The sequence below is a fragment of the Sciurus carolinensis genome, chromosome 14 (genome assembly GCF_902686445.1).
Source record: "Sciurus carolinensis chromosome 14, mSciCar1.2, whole genome shotgun sequence".
NCBI classification, from domain to species: domain Eukaryota; kingdom Metazoa; phylum Chordata; class Mammalia; order Rodentia; family Sciuridae; genus Sciurus; species Sciurus carolinensis.
In genome coordinates, this window is record NC_062226.1 from 21,536,856 (window position 1) to 21,559,568 (window position 22,713).

The 22,713-nt window shown below is 41.1% G+C and overlaps 1 non-coding gene across 1 annotated transcript; it reads left to right on the forward strand.

Annotated features, from left to right (window-relative positions):
- The first annotated feature begins 1,124 nt into the window (after window positions 1-1,124).
- Trnat-agu (transfer RNA threonine (anticodon AGU)) lies at window positions 1,125-1,198 on the forward strand. Its single transcript has one exon. It is a non-coding gene; the product is annotated as a tRNA-Thr (tRNA).
- Window positions 1,199-22,713: the final 21,515 nt, after the last annotated feature.

The window sequence follows — 22,713 nt, forward strand, 5'->3', positions numbered from 1 at the left end:
ATTAGAACCCAGGTCCTTTTGCATGCGAGGGAAGCACTCTACCAACTGAGCTATTTCCCCAGCACAGCTTTGATGCTTTTTCAAAGCCTGTTTAACATAGATTTTGATCAACGTTCATACCCCCAAAAACCATGTAAGCCCCTAATCTAGCATACCAAAATGGATTTTCCTGCTATCAGGCCCCCTCTGTATTGCAGGAATTCTCTCTTCTCTTCTCACTTCAATAAACCCTATTCCATTATTCTTCCCTTCCATAATTGTCCATGGATTTTATTCTTCAAATTTGCGAGACAAGAATCCAGAAGGAATTTGGCAAAGTGGGGAATCAAATCTCATCTCAAAACTCCAGTTTCGTCCTCATACCTTTTCTGATGACAGCAAAATAAAAAATAAAAACTTTAGAATAGCGTATGAACATGTTCACAGAACTAAAGGGAGCCACAATTAATGACGTAATTGAAGATGCAATGACAATGTTGCATCAAAGAGCGAATACCAACAACAAAAATTATAAAAATGAGTCAAATGGAAAAGTATAGAGTTGAAACAACTGAAAAAATTCAATAGAGGGCTTTTACAGATTTGAACTGATGAAAGAATGATAGCTGAAGAACAGAGAAAAAAGAATGAAGAAATATGGAACACATCATAGCAAAAATTTTGAAAGTCAAAGACAAGGAGTAAATTTTTAAACAGCAAGAAAAAATGACTTGTTACTTACAAGGAATCCCAATAAAATTAACAACTGACTTAGCAAAAACAATGTCAGTCAGAAGGCAGTGGGATAAAATATTCAAAAGTATCAAGAGGAGGGCTGGAGATATGGCTTAGGGGTAGATCTCTGGCCTAGCATGTTCAAGGTCCTGGGTTTTGTCCCCGGCACCACGGAAAAAAAAGTGTCAAAGGAAATAATTATCAACCAAGAATTCCATATACAGCAAAAACTAGTGTTCAAAATTAAGGTAATATGAAGACTTACCCAGAAAATGAAATAATTTGATCTTGACAGACCTGCCTTAGAAGAAACACTGAAGGAAATTCTTCAAGTTAAATGCATGTGACCTCTTAGGAATCCTAGGCGGCATTTCATCACTATCTTGGGGCCATTATAAATCATGAGTGCTGGGGATTGTAGCTCAGTTGGTAGAGTGCTTGCCTAGTATGCACAAGACCCTGGGTTCAATCCCCAGCACCACCAAAAAGAGAAAAAGAATTATGAAATCACCACCAACAAGCACAGAAATACAAAATTACAGCCCTAAGTAGGCCCCAAGAAGGACACTCATTTACAGTATGAGAGCTGAAACAAGAAGACAGAGTGTCTTGTTCAACCTTGTCTGGGAACATATATGTTAGGGAACCCAAATACTTTTGCCACTGGGCACATGTCATGAATGATGAAGAATGTTGATTAGTGTAATGTATAAAGCTGCTCCCCCGCCCATCAGGTGCAGTAATTTTCCCCGCCTCCCAACCACTTGTCAATCTGTGAACATCCTGACTAGCTATTGGTTCATCAGTCAGCTTGCAAGTATCCTTCTCCCATATTGGTCCCCTGTTAGCCCGGCGGAATTCAACTGTTTTACTGTAGCTTCCCCACCTTCTTTTCCATTCTTCTGTCTGTCCTACACACTTTTCTTTATCCTCCTGGCTTTCTAGTCTTTCTAGTGCATGCCCTTTCCCTTTCCTTTCTCTTTTCCTCTCATTTTCTCTCTTACCCTGCAGGGAGACACTCTGTTTGCTTAATAAACTCCCTTATGTGATTTCCTGTGTCCAGTGTGGTTTCCTGGAAATTCCCTTACAATTTGTGTATTGAAACTTTTTATAATTAGGAAAATTTATAAGTAAGGAATTATGAATAATTAATGTTGACTTTCAATATTAAATGTAAATGGATTAAATCATCCAATCAAAAGAAATGGTTTGCTAAGTAATCTATAACTTGATTTAGACTTAAAAAAAAAAGAGTATAATAAAAAATTTTAAAGGCAGAGCAACCACTTTACCCCCGTTTCCAAGGGAAGCAGAAATCTTCTCTGACCTCTTATTAGAAAATAGGTAGTCATACATCTGGAGTAAGCATCTTTACTCTTCTGAAAACCTGAAGAAAGGAGACCTTGGCTTACCCTTCTGATTTGAATTCATTTGGTCGCAGAATCAGAAAAACATGTATTGGTCAAAACTGAATTTGCAATAATACCAAGATCAGAAGGAAGAGATAAGGCTAGGCAGATAGGGAAATGGGGCCCTGAGCAACTTCCTGGGCAGTAGAGCATAAATAGTAGCTTCAGGTTTTCGCCAAGAAGTTTACAAAAAGGTTATTAGTATTACTATTTTTTTTAGCCTTTGACTTCTTATTACTGAAAAAGCTTCATTTTTTAACTTTAGCTTTCTGACTGTGCAGTCAACACTCCACAATGATTTTCTTTTCCTCAGTGAGGAAAGCACGCTCGGTCCTGTCAGAAACATTCACACACATGAGACCACCACAGGCTCTGACATGGTCTTTTGTTTAATCTCAGAATGACTTTAGGTCTCACAGCAAGAACCCCTTGAAGTCTGCCTGGGCACACAGGCAGACTTTGGTGTTTTCCCAGCCTTCTTTGTGTAAAGGTAAAGGATTCTATTACCAGGGGTTCGAGACAGCCTAGTTCCGTTAGAGGCTGAATTGTAGGAAAGCTTAGGACAGTATGGCCAATGCTGGACGGTTCTGAGTGCCTCTAGACACTGTCCCCAGGAGAGGAAGAAGAAAGCACTTGAGAGTTCAAAGGTTATTTTGAAAAAATCAGGACCTGGAATCCAGGTGACCTGGAATCCACAGGAATTTGGGACACATGTGACCTGGAATCCACAGCCTCTCCAAAGAAGGAAAACACCTGATCAATATTTTGATTGGCCTAAAGGCTGCAGAATGCCTAGTGGGCACTGAGTACCTTACTCAGGATTGGGCTGGAGGCGGACTTCCTTAAACCTAAATAGATGCATATAAACACCTAGACAATAGCCACCCACCGGTCCGCTCCCAGCCGTGGGAAGTTTGCAGAACTGTGCTTTAATAAATTCTTATACTTGGCTTTCCCCTGTTGCTCTCTGTGCATCTCATTCTTTGAATTCATAAGACATTGAATCCCCAGTACTGGGGGGTGGGGGGGGGCAGGAAAAAAAGATGGCATCTAACAGTGATGATTTAAAAAGAGATTAAAAAATATTAATAAGGATTAAGTGAACTAAACATTGCCATACTCCACTAAAAGGATGAACACTGGTTTAATATTTCTGGAAAGCAGTTTGGCCATATATATCAAAAACCAAAAAATATTTATCAGCACAATGAAATTAATAATAGAAAACTGGAAACAACTTTAAATGTCCAACAACCATTTCATCAGGCAAGAGGAAACTGAAAATTTAATTATGTGTCTATAAAGGAAAACTTAAAAGTCTTTTTAAAAGTGTTATGAAAGCATATTTCTGGGTTGGGGTCATAGCTCAGTGGGAGAGCGCTTGCCTAGCCTGTGTGAGACCCTGGGTTCAATTCTCAGCACCACATGTAAATAAATCAAATAAAAGTCCATTGACGACTTAAAAAAAAAATTTTAAAAAGAGGATATTTCTTGTCTTGGAGAAATGTTTACCACGATGTATATCGCTAAATGAAAAGGGTTATAAGTCAGTATGCATAGTTTTATGTTTAAATTTTTGGTAGATATGTGTATATTTATATATAGAAAATTTCGAAAAAGGGTTGGGGTTGTTACTCAGTGGTAGAGCACTTGCCTAGCATGTGTAAGGCACTGGGTTTGATTCTCAGCACCACATAAAAAAATAAATAATAAAAATAAAGGTATTGTGTCCATCTACAACTAAAAATGTATTTTTATTAAAATTTTTTGGGGCTGGGGAAATAGCTCAGTTGGTAGAGTGCTTGCCTCACATGCACGAGGCCCTGGGTTCAATGCCCAGCACCAAAAAAAAAATTTTTTTTAATTTTTACAGTCTTCATTTTGATTCATTATACACAAATTGTGTACAAATTTTCATTTCTATGGTTGTACACAATGTAGATCCACACCATTCATGTAATCATACATATACATAGGGTAATACTGTCTCTTTCATTCTACTATCTTCCTGTACCGCACCCCCTCCCACCCCATTTTCCTCTACACCGTCCAAAGCTCCTTCATTCTTCTCTTCCCCCTGCCACCCACCTCATCATATATTGTCATCCACTTATCAGAGAAAACATTCGGCCTTTGGTTTTTTGGGCTTGGCCTATTTCACTTAGCATGATGTTTTCCAACTTCATCTATTTACCAGCAAATGTCATAATTTTATTCTTTATGGCTGAGTAATATTCCATTGTGTATATATACTATAGTTTCTTTATCTATTCGTCAATTGAAGGGCATCTAGGTTGGTTCCACAATCTAGCTATTGTGAATTGAGCTGCTAAAAACATTGATGTGGTTGTTTTACTGTAGTGTGCTGATTTTAAGTCCTTGGAGTATAAACTGAGAAATGGGATAGCTGGGTCAAAAGGTGAGTCCATTCCAAGTTTTCTGAGGAATCCCCATACTGCTTTCCAGAGTGGCTGCACCAATTTGCAACACCACCAGCAACATACAAGTGTGCCTTTTTCCCCAGATCCACGCCAACATATATTATTGCTTGTGTTCTTGATAATAGCCATTCTAATTAGAGTTAGATGAAATCTTAGGGTGGTTTTAATTTGCATTTCTCTAATTTACTAGGGATAATGAGCACTTTTTTATATACTTGTTGATTACCTGTATATCTTCTTCTGTGAAGTGTCTGCCCATTTCCTTAGCCCATTTATTGATTGTGTTCTTTGTATATTTGGTATAGTTTTTAAAGTTCTTAATAAACTTTGGAGATGAGTGCTCTGTCTGAAGAGTGTGTGGAAAAGATTTTCTCCCACTCTGTAGGCTCTCTTTTCACATTATTAATTGTTTCCTTTGCTGAGAAAAAACTTTTTATTTTGAATCTGTCCCATTTATTGATTCTTGCTTTGCTTTCTTGTGCTTTGGGAGTCTTGTTAAGGAAGTCTGGTCCTAGGCCAACGTGATAGAGATTCGGGCCTACTTTTTCTTCTATTTGGTGAAGGGTCTCAGGTCTAATTCCTAGATCCTTGATCCATTTTGAGTTGAGTTTTGTACAGGGTGAGAAATAGGGGTTTAATTTCATTGTACTGCATATGGATTTCCAGTTTTGCCAGCACCATTTGTTGAAGAGGCTATCTTTTCTCCATTGCAAGTTTTTGGCACCTTTGTCTAGTTTGAGATAACTGTACTTATGTGGGTATGTCTCTGTGTCTTCTATCCTGTACCATGGGTCTACCTGTCTATGTTAGTGCCAATACCATACCGTTTTTGTTACTATTCCTCTATTGTAGAGTTTAAGATCTGGTATTGTGATACCTCCTGCATCACTCTTCCTGCCCAGGATTGCTTTGGCTCTTCTGGGTCTTTTGTTCTTCCCGATGAATTTCATGATTGCTTTCTCTATTTCTATAAGAAATGTCATTGGGATTTTAATTGGAATTGCATTAAATCTGTATAGCACCTTTGGTAGAATGGCCATTTTGATAATATTAATTCTGCCTATCCAAGAACATGGGAGATCTTTCCATCTTCTAAGATCTTCTTCAATTTCTTTCTTTATGTTCTGTAGTTTTCATTGTAGAGCTCTTTCGCCTCTTTGGTTAGCAATTTTTTTTTTTTTTTAAGGCTATTGTGAACGAAGTTGTTTTCCTCATTTCCCTTTCAGATGTTTTATTGCTTATGAATAAAAATGCTTTAGATTTATGCATGTTGTTTTTATATCCTGCCATTTTGCTGAATTCATCTATAAGGTCTAGAAGTTTTCTGGTGGAGTTCTGGTTTGATTCTCAGCACCACATAAAAAAATAAATAATAAAATAAAAGTATTGTGTCCATCTACAACTAAAAATCTTGTTTCTAAAAAAGAAAATATTGAGCTGAGGCTGTGGCCCAGTGGCAGAGCACTTGCCTAGCATCTACAAGTAAAAAAAAGATTAAAAAAAAAAAAAAAAGAAAACATTAAAAAAGCAGAATTATTGGTTAGTGCTTGAATATTCATCTCCATCTTTGATTCCAGACCCTTTTATGTTCTCCCTTGTTGGCAGAATACTTATCCTTTGCACTGCAGTGCCCTCAGAGAAATTGACTCTGTGTCCTTAATTTAAGGGGTAAATTTGATTCATCCAATCCAAATATGGTGGCCCATTTCCTCCTACTAGCGATTGCTTTAAGAATAGGCAAACGATGTGTGAGGAAGTCTGGGGAAGGAAGGAGCAGCCCCTCTTCAGACGAATGTTGAATATTGAGATGAAGTCTGGAATGTCGGCAGCTGTGCTAAACCTCGAAGATGCCGAGAAGGGAGGCGGAGACCTGGAATCCCCCCACTCCCGCTCTCAGGGATTGAGCCCAGGGCCTCGCAGTCTAGGCAAGTGCTCTACCACTACATTATGTCCCCAGTCCTTTTTTTTGTTTTGTTTTGGGACAGGGTCTCTCTGATTTTTCCAGGCTGGCCTTGAACTTGCCATTCTCCTGCCTCAGCCTCCCCAGTTGCCAGGATCACAGGTATATACCACTTCCCACAGCTAAGACCTGGATTCCTTTTTTGGGGGGATGGGGCATAACTGGAGATTGAACCCAGAGGCGCTTTACTAATGAGCTACAACCCCAGCCCCTTTTAGTTTTTGTTTTAATACAGGGCCTCCTTAAGTTGCTTAGGGCCTCACTAAGTTGCTGAGGCTGGTCTTGAACTTGAAATCCTCCTGCCTCAGCCTCCTGAGCCTCTGGGATTATAGGCATGTGCCTCTGGGCTCAAAACCTGGACTCTTGATGACTTCAGTGAACTGCTGAATTAACCAATCTTGGAGTGACCTATTTCTCACTCTTTGTAATGTGAGATAATAAAATGTTCCATTGTTTGTTTGAACCGTTTTGAGTTGAATTTTCCATTTCTGACAGTTAAAAGCATCCTAAATAATTCAGATATTTTTCTTTTTCTTTTCTTTTTTTCTTCCTTTTAATTTTATTTATTTACTTATTTGTCTATTTATTTATTTATTTTTGGCACCAGGGATTGAACCCAAGAAGAACCACTGAGCCACATTCCCAGCCCTTTTTAGTTTTTATTTTGAGACAGTATCTCACTAAGTTCCTTGAGGCCTTGCTAAATTGCTGAGGCTGACCTCGAACTTGTAATCCTCCTGCCACAGCCTCCCTAGCCCCTAGGATTGCAGGTGTGTGTCTTTGTGTGTTGCTGATTCAGACATTTTAAAAGATGTTACCAGTGATTGTCTCTGATTGAAGAGATTATGGATTTTTTTTGTGCTTTCCCACAGTTTCCAGTTTTTTCCACCCATAACTTCTATAAGAGTTCACAAGAATTACCAAGTTTATAAATGGAGCAATGGAGGCAATGAAATGGAGAGGAGGGAAGAAACAATAACTATAACCTGTAAAGCCCAGAAACCCTGGAAAGGGTTTTCTGTTCTGAGGAGAACAAATGTTTCATATTTTATTTTACAATTTTTCAATTTGTATTTATAAACAGCTCTGTTTTTATGGCTCTGTCTCCTAGCCACTGAGCCCGGGCTGCTTCTGGATGTTAATGCCTGAATAGATTTGTCTGTTAAAGAATAGATCCTGGAGGCTGGGGATGGAACTCAGAGGTTGAGTGCTTGCCTAGCACACAGGAGGCCCTGCATTGAGCCCCAGCAACATTAAAAAAAAAAAAAAAAAATTGATCCTGGTAGCCAACATTATCTTCATGGCCTAGAATCAGAGAATCCAAGGGGATCTAAGCAGATCCCATGGCCAGCAACATGTCCATCCCATTGGTTTGACCTTCACTTTAGTGTCAAACATTTCTGTTGTACAGATCTAACAAGCAAGTGGATAATTCTCAATTCATACGCTTTGCCTTTAGTTTCTCCCCTTTCCTCACATTAGCTTTAGAGACTCACTGCGTGTGAATGACACCACCAGCCCACTATTTAATGGTTCTTATTATTATGTGGTAAAATCAAGACATTCAGCACCCGTCATACCCATTGCTAGGGTTATTCCTCCTTCAGGAACTAGTGGCTACAAAATCTGTAATTAAAAACAGCATATCAGAAATGCTTTTAGCTGCAAGTCACCAATACCCAATAACAGTGGCGTAAGCAATAAAGACATTTTTATTCACATAAAGTCTGAGGTAGCAAGGCTGGAGATATGCCACAGTAAGAACTCACCTCCTTTCATTGAACCACTTCCACATCCTTAGCATTTGGCTTATCACCTCCCGATTGCAAAAGTCTGCCCCAGTTCCTGACATACATGCACATACAAGTCAAGAAGGAGGAAGAGGGGATGTGGTCAATTGTGTCTGCCCATGCCCACAGGAAAGCACAAGATACTCCTTATAATTCTGTTAGTCAGCTTTCTGTTACTGTAACAAATGCCTGAGATAAATCACCATAAAAAGAGGAAGGGCTTATTTTGACTCACAGTTGCAGAGGCTTCAGTCCATGATTGAGTGTTCCTTTCTGGGCCTGTAATGAGGCAGCACATCATGGAGGGGAGCCCATGGTAGAGCAAAGCTGCTCATCTCATGGTGGCCAGGAAGAGAAAAGAGATGGAAGGGGCTGGATTCCCTCTACACCCACCGAGGGCATGTGCCCCTCTGATGTAAGACCTCCCACTTAGCCCCACCTCTTAGGTTCCATCATTTCGTCTGAAAAACTGTCTGGAGTGTTTGTCTTACAGTTACTGAGCTCTGAAACCATCTACTTCCACACTCAGTCTGGACACAGAACCCAAACTGCACATTTTCATCTTCATGAACATGACTTTGTGCTATTTCTTTGTCTTCATTAGCATTATTTTTTCAAAAGTTAGTCCACAGAGGGTGTATGAGGTCATCAGGAATCATAAAGGGTCGGGTGGAGAGGAGAAAACCTGCCTCACACCCAAAGTCTGAGATCTAGAAAGTCTGTACACTGAAGTGTTTTTCATCCAAGTCATCTTCGGGGCTGGGGTGTAGCTCAATGCTGAGTGTGTCATGTGAGGACCTGAGTTCAATTCCCAGCACGCACACACACACACACACACACACACACAAAATACCAAAACTAAACTAAAGTCACCCTTCCCAGAAAGCCAAATAGGCCACCCAGTAAAGAGCAGAAATTTAATTTAAGTACTGTGCTGCTGGCAGGGGGGCGTTTTGCAGGCAGCTGTCCCTTGTCACACTGCTGGCGTCCTTATTCTCAGCATCAACGTGTTTCCCATTCAGAGAAGTTTTTCTTGACTCTTCTATTCTCCTTTGACGAGCATACAAATCTCACATTCCCCCTATAAGAGTTATTTGAAGGTTCAAGATAGCATAAACATCATGGCTAAAAACAAAGCAATATCGATATTCGAGAATAGATGTATTTTTTTTAAGTTCATGTTTTGGTATAATTAATATGCATTCATAATTATAATTTTTTAAAATGCATACATTTATTTTATTTATTTATTTTTTTTTGCAGTGCTGGGGATCAAACTCAGGGCCTCGTGCTTGCGAGGCAAGCACTCTACCAGCTGAGCTATCTCCCCAGCCCCAAATGCACACATTTAAAAACCTTCCTAGTGTGATGTTAACTTGAGCCCCAAGCCCACAGGTTTGTCTTAAGCCCCACGCAGTATGGAAGGTGCAGTATTTTCAAAGCCAACCCTGTCACCCTTGGTTCTCGTAGGGGGAGGTGCAGACAAATCAGCAAATGTCCCTTAAGGGAAATGGTTAAATGGCATACAACGCTAGTTCTCTTCTTTAACCCTGAAGTCCCCAGTGTGCTTTTATACATGTTTTTCTTATGCAACCGAGTCAAAGTTGTATCAACCTCAACTCTTCTGGAAGCTTTTTCTGGCAAAGACTGACTATTAGGAAGAAAGGGTTTTTCCCCTTGAGTTTTGCAAAGGGAATTTTCCCCAACACAAGGAGAAGTTATAGCAGCGGGTTTGCCTGCAGCTGGACTGAATGAGGTTGGATTTTGTTTTTCTTGGTCACTAACCTCAAAATCCTTGTCCTTTACAGCATCATCATGATGAGGGATTTGAAAAGACATGTTAACATCCACTTGAAACATCCTCAAATGTATTTGTGTTACAAACATCACAAGGAAGAACAAGATTGGCATTTGAGCCTATGTATTTCAGATTAATGTCTTCAGAGCTTCAATTCCATATTACAAATAAAACAAGCTCAATTAGCCTTTTTTGAAGTTAATGTTAGCTTCGTCCCAAAGTAGGGCAATAGTTTCTAAATTTAACCAAGTGACTATTTCTTGAGCCACCCACAAATGTAGTATGGGACTGCAGAAATGTTTATACATTTGGCATTGGCATTCAGGTATTCACAAAAGCAGGCAAATTAAATCTGGTGTTATCTCCCTGCCCCCTAATTGCCTTGATGGTCTGCATTCAGTTCCTCAAAAACCCACCAGAGTTTGGAAAACAGTGTGGAGATTCCTTAGAAAACTTGGAATGGACCCACCATTTGACCCAGCTATCTCACTCCTTGGCCTATACCCAAAGGACTTAAAATCAGCATACTACAGAGATACAGCCACATCAATGTTCATAGCTGCTCAATTCACAATAGCCAGACTGTGGAACCAACCTAGATGCCCTTCGATTGATGAATGGATAAAGAAACTGTGGTATATATATACAATGGACTATTACTCAGCTATAAAGAATAATAAAATTATGGCATTTGCAAGCAAATGGATGAAATTGGAGAATATCATGCTAAGTGAGATTAGCCAATCTCAAAAAAACCAAAGGATGAATGATCTCGCTGATAAGCGGATGATGACACACAATGGGGGGTGGCAGGGGGGCGAGAATGGAGGAAGGAGGGACTGTATAGAGGGAAAAGAGGGGTGGGAGGGGTGGAGGGGAAGGAAAAAATAACAGAATGAATCAAACATCATTACCCTATGTAAATGTATGATTTCACAAATGGTATGCTGTTACTCCATGTACAAATAGAAACAACATGTATCCCATTTGTTTACAATAAAAAAAAAAAAAAACCACCAGAGACTCTAGACTTACTGAGCCTCACTGATTCTTTTTCCTCTTTCCCTTCTATTATGGTTTGGATGTGAGGTGTCCCCCAAAAGCTCACAGGTGAGACAACACAGGAAGGTTCAGAGGAGAAATGATTGGGTGGTAAGAGTCTTAACCCAATCAGTGAATTAATCCCTGATGGGAATAATTGAAGTGGTAGGGTGTGGCAGGAGGAGGTGGGAATTGGGGCGTGGCTTTGGGGGATATATATATCCCCCAAACAAGTTCTTAATATATATATATATATATATATATATATATATATATATATATTTTTTTTTTTTTTTTTTTTTTTTTTTTTTTTTTTTTTTTTTTGGTGGTACTGGGTATTGAACCCAGGGCCTGTGCTTGGTAAGGCAAGCACTCTACCAACCGAACTATATCCCCAGCCCTTGCGGTGTATATTTGTACCTGGAGAGTGGAGACCGCTCTCTCTCTCTCAGCTTCCTGATGATGTGAGCTGCCTCCCTCTGCCACGCTCTTCCGCCATGAGGTTCTGCCTCACCTGGAGCCCCAAGGAATGGAGCCGGCCTTCTGTGGAGTAGGACCTCTAAAACCGTGAGCCCTCAAATAAACCTCTCCTCCTCTGCAATTGTGCTGGTCATTTAGTCACAGTAGCCAAAAAACTGACCAAAACACCTTCTTTCCTTCCTGTGTTCAGGTTCTCATGTCCTACCTCCTCAGAACGTGAGAGACTTACATTCTCCATGATCTAGCAGAGTTCTCGGTGATAGATTAAGAGGTGGGGCTTTAAGAAGCTAGTAGGCTATCAGGCCCTGACAGCTCCTCCCTCCACAGGCTTCCTGCGGCGATCAGCAGAACTCCCTTGTCCTTCTGCTACGTGAGGACACTGCAAGAAGGCCCACATCAGATGCCAGCACCTTGATCTTACACTTTTCAGGCTCCAGAACTGTGAGAAAATAAATTTCTGTTCCTATGCATTTCCCAATCTCGGGTCTTCTGTTACAGCTGCTGTCCATTCCCACCTGCTGCCCACCTCCTGTGCTTGACCAGATTCGCCTACCAGCCTCTTAAACATCTTAAGTCTCTTCCATCTTAAAGAAGTAAACCCCCACTTCTCTATTTCTCATCTTCCCCTCTACAAACTTCTAAAGAGAATTGTCTTGTTTCTTCACCTTCCTGCATTCATTAAAGCATCCACTTTTTGTTGTTGTTGTTGTTTATTTTTGCACTGGGAATTATTGAACCCAGGAGCATTTAACCACTGAGCAATATCCCCAGCCCTTTTCTCAATTTTATTTTGAGACAGTCTTACTAAGTTGATTAGGACCTCACTAAGTCGCTGAGGCTGGCCTCAAACTTGTGATCCTCCTGCCTCAGCCCCCGGAGCTGGCATTATAGGTGTGCACCATCACATCTGGCTAGTCCCTAATTTTTTTTGCCATGTCATAACAACTGAAAATCAGAATTTGCTTTCAAATAAAAACCTACAGTCCCTAAAAACAGAACACTCTCTGTATTTTCAGTGGAAATCGTAGCCCAGATGGCATTGAACACGCCAACCCAGCAACACCCTGTAGCTGATAAATGTGTGCTGCATGCCACCTGGGCCTGGCAGCTCGTTTTGAATGCTTTCTCCTGCCTTCTCCACATGCCCATCAGCCTCACATATCTCATTTGGATCTCTGTATTTCACATCAGAAAAAACAAGTTCTTAAAATAAAACCAAAATATTTTCTATGCTGTTCCCCAATCTGAGAATCAGATCTGCGTCCTTCTACCCACTGGTGGAGAATCACTGAGCTAGCCAGTAAAACTTTAGAGAAATAATATTCCTTCTTTCTCCTAAGTGGACCATGGATCCAGCCCGTCTTTCTGCATCAGCAGCAATGACATCCCCAGGAAGTACAGACAATTAGAACAAAACACAGCCTTGCAATTAGGGCCTCCCAATGCCAGCTGACCTTTTTTTCTCTCAGTGGAAATGTCACTGTCATGTTTCTCTTTTAATTTGTGACTAAGAATGAATGTCGTCACCCACAATCTCTTTCTCCTCTGATTACCAGTCGCTGTATAAATAACACAACTGCAGGTAATTAAATTTCTGAAGACTGCAGATCTATTTAAAGGGAGGTGATCCTTAATTTAAGGAAGAGTAGAGAGAGCATCTTGGGAGGTAACATACTTAGGGGTAGCCAAATATCTTTAGATTTGAAATAATTTCAAAATAACTCCTGGTTCTAGACTCAGGAAATTATTGGTCATTCATTCATTTAGCACACTCTAAAGTAGCTAAAGTACTGTGTAACTTCCTGTGGTCATAAAGTCAAATAAGACAAGGCTCCTGAGCCCTAGTTAATGGAAGAAAGATAACTAATTGGAGATGGGTTGGCATTATAGTATATATATATATATATATATCTGTATATATATATATATATATATCTGTAATCTACATAAAATATAATAGGTGTAATGGGTTTATTAAGCATCAGAACTCAATGGAAGGGGAAGAAACCAGAGAAGAGTCTGGAAAGGGTCTTGTGATCCTCCTGTTTCAGCCTCCCAAGTCTAGGATTACAAGTATATACTGCTGTGCCTGATTTGGGAGGTGGAGGCAGGAGGAGCTGTAAGTTTGAGGCCAGCCTTGGCAAGTTAGTGAGAGCATCTCAAAACAAACAAACAAGTAAACAAAAAGAACTGGGGATGTAGCTCAAGGGTGAAATGCCTCTGGATTCGATCCCCAGTTTCATTTTACTTTGTATTTTGAGACAGTCTTGCTAATTCGCTGAGGCTGGCCTTGAATTTTATATTTTAAAGCCTTCTTTTTTGTTGTTTAACCTTTATTTGTTTATTTATTTTTATGTGGTGCTGAGAATTGAACCCAGTGCCTCACATGTGCTAGGCAAGTGCTCTGCCACTGAGCCACAACCCCAACCCCTGGCCTTGAATTTTTGATCCTCCTGCCTCAGTTTTCTGAGTAGCTGGAGTCACAGACATGGGCCACTGCGCTCAGTAGCAGTGGTTCATTCCTCCACTTTTTAAATACCTTGTCTGAGAAGTAGCACATGTTACTTTTGCTCAAGGTCCACCAACCCTAACCTAACGTCTAGAGAGGCTGGGGAGGAGGGGAATAGCAAATGTTTGGTGATACAGATGATAAGTTGGAATTCACCTTAAAGAGGATGGGGGTGGGGGACCAAATATGTCAAGGAAGAGAAATAAGGGCGCGGGAGGCTTGGGCAGCAGCCACGAAGAGATGCTAGGTAGGACGTTAGAGAATGGTTGGACCTCAAGAGGGAACTGGGGGTGGTGAAGTTGGCCAAGGCAAAGCCACACCAAGAAATGAGGCCTTCACCTTCTGGAACTGCTCCCAAGCAATGAGTAGCTTTTGTCGTGGCCCTTTCTGTCCTCATTCCTAACACAGGGCCACTGTAGACCTTCAGCAAGACTCATTTTGAGCTGTCCCTGGTCTCTAGACTCTGCCTGTTCTCTCTCTTTCTCTTTCTGATAACTGTCAGAGCAGAGTGGTTGAAAAATTGATTCTGGGCTTGGGGTGCCCCAGATATAATGCTAGTTCTGCAGCTTCCAGTGAGAGTGTGGGCAAGTTACCCTCCTTCCTTGTTAGTTTACTCCACTAGGAGATCAGGACAAGAGTAGCTATTATGAAATGGTTATATAGATTAAATGAGTTAACATGTGTAACGTGTTCGGCATACAGAAAGTGCCCCAGATCCTGGTCTTCTGAGATCAAATGTGCATCTGATGGCAACACAAAAAAGTTCCATTCATAAAATTTTAGACCATAGTATTGTTGTGGGAATCAAACAAGCACCTGCAAAAACCACGCTTAATTTCACACATGGCGGGCCCAGAGGAGATCAGCACTCCAAATTCTGAGCGCCCCTTACCAGTTTTCACAACATTTATAAGCTATCTAGTGTCATAAATTTTCTAGTCTAAAATGATACATAATTGGGCACGACGTTTAAAAAAAAAAAAACACGATATATGAGTGTATGTAGGGGTTTTCAAGCGGGAGGTGTGTTAACAGAGCGTGATAAGGGAGACTGGCTCCTCTTACAAGGCCTTCGGTAAATCTCCAGCCTTGAGGTCTGGAGCCTTCACAGCGGCGTTTACACTTCAAAGGGCCGTGGTTAGATGCTGGGGAAAATCCTTTACAATCCAAAAGCTGGGAGTGAATGGTGCTAATTAGGTTCCCTGAAAACCAGCTGACGGGAACAGGAGGGGAACTCTCCCTTTCCTGGACACTAATTCTTACAGACAGTGACCTTAGTTTACTTTATATACAGGCTCCGATCAGTTACCCACTACAGTATCAGCACCCACAGAACATGTTTGGAATTATTCAGTCCCAAGTATCAGTAGTGCCCACAGGGGAACAATGGGCCACATTAAGCTGCCCAGATATGATTCCACTATTGTCCTGCTCCCTAGCAGCTCACAGACATGTGGGGAGATGGACTCACTGACAGCACAGATAATTACAACAAGACAGAAGAGGTGTCTATGGGGCTAAGGTGGGCCATAGAGGATGTCTTTACCATATTCTTGAAACTTCTGCATAGATTAAGCTCATCTCGGTATGACCAGTTGATCTGAAATGATTGTTGCCAGATAAAATGTAGGCTTCCCTGTTAAATTTGAACTTCAGACAAGCAAGTCTTTATTTCTTTAAACTATAATGATTACATAGGCCACAGCTGTTAGAGGACATGGAGGGTTGCTGGTGTGACCAGGATTGTAGTCTCTGGCCTGAGTAGCCCTTTCCCAGGGCCAGAGAGCCATGCATCTGGACTTCTGAGGTCACAGCTGTTCCTTAGTCACAGGAAGGTAGAGGAGTCCTTCCAGGCATGGCGTCTGTGTCCTGATGGCCAGCAAAGCTGAAACAGAGGGAGGTGTGTTACTGTTCTGGACTGTACCCTGCTCACAAATGACCAGCTCAGTTCCGGCACCAAGCCCACTCTCACTGCAGCAGAAGGTGGCATGTTCCAGAGCAGACTCTGGCAGGCCTCCTCCAGATTTTCAGAGCCTAGCACAAGAGTAAATTAAACATACCCTGTATTGAAAACTGCGTCTTCACAAATACAAGATTGAAAAATATGTGCAAACTCTGACTTTCACACGGCTAAAAGTTGGCAGGCTATTAAAGAAGATGGAATTTAATTATCTTTGCACATGTCTGGGTGTTCTGTTGAAAAGCCAGAGAATGTTTGGATGGGTAAAAACACAAATTATAAACTATTACATGTGTATTCCATAAAATTAGTTTTTCCTGTGTTCCTTACAGCAAAATTATGTTGATACAACTAAGGGTTCTCACATAATTTGTGTTCTATTGGCAGTAATCATCTAAAAACAGGTTGGCGAACTTTTCTATAAAGCATCAGATAGGAAGTTTTATATTTTGTGAGCCGTATGCTTTCTGTGAAAGTCATTCGACTCTGCCAGCAGGACTTGAAAACATCTGTAGATAAGATGTAAATGAATGAGCAGCATCATAGCTGTTTCCCAATAAAATTTATTTGCAAAAACATACCTGGATCTGGACATGGTGATGCACACACTAGTTACTCGAAGGCTGAAGCAGGAGGATCACAGATCCAAAGTCAACCTGGGCAACTTAGTGAGACCCTGTCTCAAGATAAAAAATAAAAACAGGGGCTGGGGAGATAGCTCAGTTGGTAGAGTGCTCAGCTCGAATGCACAAGGCCCTGGGTTCAATCCCCAGCACCAAACTTACACATAAAAATTAAAATTAAAAAATGTTGGGGAATGTAACACAATGATAAAGTAAGTGCTAATTTGTGATGTTCAATCCCCAACATCACAAAGAAAAAAAAAAGAAAAAAAGAAAAGGAAAAGAAAAACAGAGGTAACTGACTAGATTTGGTTTTCAGGATTTAAAATAAAATGTGATTGTATTATTCACAGAGTACAAAATTTGAATATATTCTATAAAATTGCAAATTAAAACTAATTATTGTTACAAAAATTCCTCAGCCTGTTCTAGAACAAGAATTGCAAATACTATGCCAAGTTGTGAGTACCTCTGGAGCCACCAATTAGAATGCAAAGAGGAAGAAAAAGAAGACACCCAACACTACCAGGAGCCAATATTTTATCATGCCAGAATCTGTTACATCCCTGCTGGGTCAGAGAAGGGTTGAATAATTTAATTAACCTGTCTCTTGTTTTTTAATGTATTTTTACTTTTCCATCCTCCCTACACTTTGAAGCATCTCTTTCTTTCTTTCCAATGTTGGCAGTGATTCCATGAGAAACTTTCTAGGCATTTGGAATCCATCACTTTTTAAGAATGTGGGGCAGGAGACATGAAGAAGCACTTCCTGGGCTGGGGTGGGGCTGTAATGTGGGTGGATATTTACAGTTATGGGAGGGATACATGAATGCTAAGAATAAGATCTTGAGTGACAAGGTGCTCATATGATTTTTGATAAATTAATTTTTTATGTTTATGTCATCTTTCTTAAATGTTTTTTTTCCTATTAAAATGTTCCATGATTCACTTGCATTGTTTTTGAGTCAGATGATGAGCCGAAAGTGCTATTTTTGTGCATTAATAAATGTATGATTTATTTATTTTATGTGGTGCTGAGGATAGAACCCAGTGCCTCACACATGCTAGGCAAGTGCTCTACCACTAAGGTACAACCTCAGCTCTATTTTTTTCTCTATGTATCCATGACAAATCCTTCCTCTAAAATGTCTTCATATGCAGTTATTTCAGAGAAAAATTCTTTTCTTTCTATCTTGGTTTCTCTCCTGATTCCCATTTCACTCACTGAAAATTGAAGCCTTCCTCCTTAATCCCATCTTCCTAGGCAGAGGAACTGAAAGGGTCTTTCCTTTTTCCGAGGCTCCACAGGCATTTATTTGAGTCAGACAGGAATGCTTCTGAGAAACTAGATTGACCTAGAAGGCAAAGTCCTTCCTGTATGTTTGCAGAGGTTATAAATGTAGTGCATGGTTTCAGCGAGCTATGGATCACCTCATCCAGAACATTTCCTCTCACATGGAGATGCCCCAGAAAGATCATGGAAGCTCGCTTGTGGTGGCATTAAGTCATAATTCCTGACTGAGGTGCAGAATTGATCTCCAGAAAGCCATTTAAAGTATACTCTGGAATAATTGTGTGCTCAAAGAGGAAAGATGCACTATATTCAATCAAATAATGTAAAACGTAATCAGTAGCCATTAAGGATCTGTACTTGAATTAAACAATAACAAAATGAGTGTATTTCTAGAGCTTACATATCAGGACCTGTGGGAAAAGATCCACTTGATTCCACACTGACCAGACTATTCCCAGAGTGTTGTGTTTAGTTTGGGGTACAAATAAACTTTTGGTAGATGTAGTTAAAAACAACAATGGTACCGGTCAAACAAAAAGGAGTTACCTAGAATGATGTGAAGAGACCCAAAGCCAAGTCCTAGAATACCACATAGAGAGGAGGTTAAACACTTTCCATTCAAGTAAGTTATTCTTTATGAAAATGCACCTTAGTTAAACTGGGAAGGGAGAGATCCTAAAGAGCCAGCAAGCTCACAGCTACAGTGAGATCTGCTGATTTGCGGTCTAGCACCCTTTACCTGTCAGATGAAATATTACCCCAAATTTCTATCAGGAACTGCTTCTCCCCAGCCCAATCTGGCGGTTTGGAGGAGGCTGCCCCCATACAGGTTGTGCCCTGGTGGGGTAGGCTAACTATTGTTCCTGTTATATAGTATAGTGGTGTTAGTTTAACCGTGGACACTTGCCCCAGGGAGAGGTAGGCTACAAAGCTTTTGTGTCACTCTTTCTCTGTTCACTGGATTTGAAGCTGAGAGGATGTAAGAACTGCTGCTGAAACCATTTTATGATCTAGAAAGGAGAACCTGGGAATGGGAGGAAGAACTGGATTCTAGTGGCTTTGAATCTCTGGTCAAGTTCAATCTGTCACTGAAATTTTGAGGTAGGGGGACCAATAAACCCCAGGTTTTATTTCAAGATTTCAGATCTTGTTTTATGTCACTTGATCCAAAATTCCCCTGAGCAGTGCCCAACAGAGCAATGATGGAGAGGGATCCAGGAAAGAGGAACTTTGACAGCACCTGGCAAGTTGGTAATATGGAGAGCAGGCCTGTTTGGACAGGTGCAGGTGACTGATTTAAATAGCACATGACAACCTATGTTTGATGTGAGGATCTAAGCTTTGTGGCTTGCCATCCCAATATTGTGGCCAATATTAGCAAATTGTATTCATGAAGTAGCTACCATGATGCAAAAGAATAATTTGATTTTAAAATTTCCTGTGAGTACTTAGGGTTTATTCCACAAACCTGCCAGAGAAAATCAAAGCATAAGAAGTCTTTTGAACTGGCTAATATGTGCTTCCTTTTCCATTACCTACTTTGGCACAGATTCAAAGTTTCTCACTCATATCCATTGTAAAACAAGGGTGTGAGCAAGTTGGTACAATGTGGGACTGATCTGAGTCCTAGAGACAGTTCTGTGGGAGCCAGTCACCTGGGGATATATCATCTGAGAAGCACAGAGTCTTTGAATGAACAGGAAATGAGACATGTAGGGAGATGACTAATCTTAAGCTTTTCAGCAGGGCTTGCTCCAACCATGCACAGCTCAGATGAATATGAACACCTGCTAGCAACCCAGGACTGACAGTAACTGACTCCAATTCTCCCTTCCCCTAGTATGTAGAACATTTACCGAGTGCCAGGAAATTGGCCAGATGCAGGGATAGCTAGTTAATATGGCATACTCCTTGTGAAACTTACACTCTAATGCAAAAGATAGACAAAGAAGGGACATTCAGTATAGATAGTGCTAAAAGTGACTGAAAAGGGACTTTGGAAGGAGGAACTGTGTGGATAGTTTAGCAGAGAGCAGACCACAAAGGGTCTCGTATGGCTTGTTAGAGATGATGAAATGTAGGTGGTGGGTAAAAGGAGTCCTAGAAGGGTTGTAGCAGGACTGGGGTGTATGTAGCTCAGCACTTGCCTAGCATGTGCAACGTTACAGGTTCAGTTCTCAGCACAGGAAAAATTAAGGGGGGTGGGGAGTGCTTAACAAAATGTAATGGAGAGGATGTTTATCAGTTGGTTTACCCCCCTCTCTCCGAGAGCCCTCCCTGCCAATTACATTACAGGAGTGATGAGTCCCCATCAGTCACTCTGTGTCACTCATGCTTCTCTAATATTCATTTGATCAAAGCTGACCTCACAAGACCCTCTCCCAGTCTACTCCTGGTCAAGGATAAGCATGTTAAGATGGTCAAGAAAGGTGCATACCTGTAATCCCAGCCATGCAGGAGGTTGAGGCAGGGGGCTTGAAAGTTTGAGGCTAGTCTCAGCAATTTAGTGAAACCTGAGTCAAAATAAAAAATAAAAAGGCTAGTGATATAGCTCAGTGGTAGAGCAGCCCTGGGTTCAATCCCCCCCCCGCAAAAAAAAAAAAAAAAAGATGGTGAAAAAAAGACCAGTCTTTTCCAGGTATCTGGGTCTGCAATAGGAAATCTTACAGGCTGCTGGTGACCATATTTTTCAGCCAGGTGCAGGGGTAAAGCATAGGAAACCCAGGAACTTACAGAGAGAGAAGAATAAAACAGATGTAATGGAAAAAGTGATAGAAGACAGCCCTAATGGTGTTCCAATTCCATATTGCAATCTATCCCTGAGTCCTGTATTTCTTTCCTTAGGTTTCATGAAAACCTCTTATAAAGAATTCTTTCTTTTGCTTAATTTAGTTCAAGTGGGATGCCTATATTTGCAATAAAAGATTTATTAGCAGGTTCATATATTAGGCAAATCGCTAAGTACTTCCAGCTTAAGAAGGATGATTGGACACGTGTTTACCTCTCCCCCTTTCTAATTCTTATTGCAATGACAGAAAAATATAAAAATAAGAGGCAGTTGCATAACAAACTAGTGAAAATTGAGAAATGCTATTCATATAAAAACTTCTACATGAAGGTTCACAGCAGAATTATTTATTAATACCAAAAAGTTGAAACAACCCAAGTGTTCACCAACAAATGAACAGATAAATAAAAGGTGGCCTATTCATACAGTGAAATATGTAGGAAATTTGGCCTTCCCCAAAGAGAAGATCTAGTTTTTGTTGTTGACTTTTGGGAGTTAATTTTTATGCCCTTGGAATGTTCTGCCTGATAAGGGAGTCTGCCTTGGGGACTTGGGTCATACCTTCAATAATGTTAAGACTGAACATTGAAACCACAATGAGATGCTCCTGCACACCCATCAGAATTGCTAAAATTAAAATGACTGATAGAACCAAGTGTTGACAAGGATATGAAGTGACTCAGGCATCAGTCATGGAAGTAATGGAAACCACTTTGGAAACCTGAACTTCTGAAGCTAGCTATATATAAATCTCATGATCTTGGATATTTATTTACCCAACAGAATGAACACCATGAAAACCCCCCAGAATATGTACAAGAATGTTCATGGCAGTTATATTTGGGGTTAAAACCTGACAATGGTCCACATGTTCATCCACAATAAAATAGGTAAGGAAATGGTTGCATATTCACACAATGGAGTATTTTGAATCAAAGAAGAAAATAAACTTCAAGTTGTAACAACATAGATAACTCTTCTGGACATAATGCTGAGTTTAAAAAAGTCACAATCAAGAAAGTAAATACTGGGGGATCCAAGGTGGTGGACTAGAGGGAGGCTGCGTTCCTTGTCACTCTGTAACTCCGGTTTCAAGCAGAGGATATCTGTTTCTTGGTGAGGCAGTTTTTGCTGCTTATCCATTCCCTGCTGTTTACCCCATTTGTCTGCTGTGACCACCTGCAGTCTGCCAGCATATTGACGCCTTTTTTGAGTGCAGATTGCTCACTGCCAGGTGCCTATCATCTGCCATTTCCCTGCCTCTGGCCGGTCCATCGCCTGCCTTACACCTATCCATCACCCAACGCATGAGGTTCACCTCCCCATCGTCGGACAACAGTCAGCAAACTGATTGCCAACCGCCAGTGGAGCACCAGCTGCCTGCTGTTGCCTGGAAGTTCTCTGTCACAGTACCTGCAGGTTTGATTACACATGGCTACTGCCATTTTGAGACAACAATCAGGCACTGTAGGACCCCTGGCCGGACTGACCGAGCCCCGTCTCCAGGATCCCTCAGCCCGACTGATCTCTCCCTGCCTCGGGGGCCCTCATCAACTGACTACTCCCTGCCGCCAGGACCCCCAGACCAACTGACTGCGCCCTATCACCGGGGCCTCAGACCGACTGATTGCACCCGGCCTCCAGGATCCTGCAACCACACAAAACACACTGGACCTCCAGGACCCCTGCCTGACCAACTGCATCCCATCTCCAGGACCTCCAGCTGGCCACGGCCACACCCTGAGCTGCAGCTCCCCATTTGCCAACACATTTCAAAGCCAGAGCGACCATCTTGGATAATCCTGGAAGCCATAGCTCTGATCTTTAGGTGGGGCAAATCCCATCCTGAGACGCCTGCTGGAGGCTTGAAGCTCATTGTCAGGTACCTCTCATGCATCAGGCTACT